The following is a 1513-nucleotide window of genomic DNA, read 5'->3' on the forward strand; positions in this document are numbered from 1 at the left end:
AAGAAGTTGGACCCAAGAAGAAACACACAAGGTACATCATCATTACATTAGCCAAGATTAAAATGAAGGATAGAATCTTAGAAGCAGCAAGAGATAAGGGGACAGTCACCTACAAAGGAGTTCCCATCAGACTGTCAGTGGATTTCTCAAAAGAGACCTTGCAGGCAAGAAGGGGCTGGAAAGAGGTATTCCAAGTCATGAAATCCAAAGACCTACATCTAAGATTGATCTATCCAGCCAAGCTTTAATTTAGAATGGAAGGGCAGATAAAGTGTTTCTCAGATAAGATCAAATTCAAGAAGTTCCTCATCACCAAGCCCTTATTATATGAAATGTTAAAGGGACTTACCTAAGAAAAAGAAGATAAAAAAGATGAACAGTGAAAGGACAGCAAACTCACAGTTATTAACAACCACACCTGAAACCAAGGCAAACTAAGAGGACAGCTAGATCAGGAGCAGAACCATAGAAATGAAGATCACATGGAGGGTTAGCAACAGGGTAGTGGGAGAAGGAGAAGGGGGGAGAAGGTACAGAAAATAAGTAACATAGACGGTAGGTAGAAAATAGATAGGAGGGAGGGCAAGAATATTATGGGAAATATAGAATCTAAAGAACTTGAGACACATGGTCATAAACTAAAGGGGGGAATGGTGGGGGAGGGGGTGTGGAGGGTGGAGGGGAATGAAGGGGGGAAATAGAGCAACTGTAATGGCATAATTAATATAATATATTTAAAAAATTAAATCTTTTAAAAAAAGTGTCTTGGAGTATGTTTTACGTTGTACTGGAATCTAAGCCATCTTTATCTCCAGGAAATACTCGTTGGGTCTCACAAACAAGAGAGTGCTTGCTGATCGCAGCTATTTGCAGAGGAGCCATCCACTGAACTTGGAAAAAAGCAGTCACAAAAGCCATTTCCACAGGCAAAGAACAGTATACACAAGGAACACAAATGAACTCCCAGCTGCCTCTCCTCCCCGACCTTGCTCCACACCTTCCTACATGCTGTTAAATTCACTGGCCCTGGAATAGATGACAACATGGACTAATAAACTGAAGTGCCAGGATAGGTCACTCTAATGATAAAGCCAGAGCTCATCTATGGATTGAAATGAGAAAGAAGAAACTGACATAACCTTGCTCAAATTGTATTCAGTTATTATTTTGCAAAGTGAAGAAATTCTGAGGGTAAACACTACAGAGATTTTTTGTTTACAATGCTTCACAGTAGGCATTATGGAAAATTTTTTCCCCAGGGCTGGGTGTGGGGTGAGAGTGGATTATGAGAGTTTGCAAATTACTTTGAATAAAGAGGATTTTTTTTAATGAAAGAAGTTTCTACTACTGTACCAAATTAAGTTCCAGATGTTCATTGCTAAAAAATTTCTACCAGATGTCGCAGCTCATGGTGGCTGTAGATGTTTATTGCAAGGAAGGCATTCAGCACCTGTCCTAAGAGACCTCCCTCTTCCCTTTTCATGTGTGCTAGCATGTTAATCTTCCAGGAGTA

Source organism: Artibeus jamaicensis, unplaced genomic scaffold, assembly GCF_021234435.1.
Source record: "Artibeus jamaicensis isolate MK-2021 breed Jamaican fruit bat unplaced genomic scaffold, CSHL_Jam_final scaffold_1964, whole genome shotgun sequence".
NCBI lineage: Eukaryota > Metazoa > Chordata > Mammalia > Chiroptera > Phyllostomidae > Artibeus > Artibeus jamaicensis.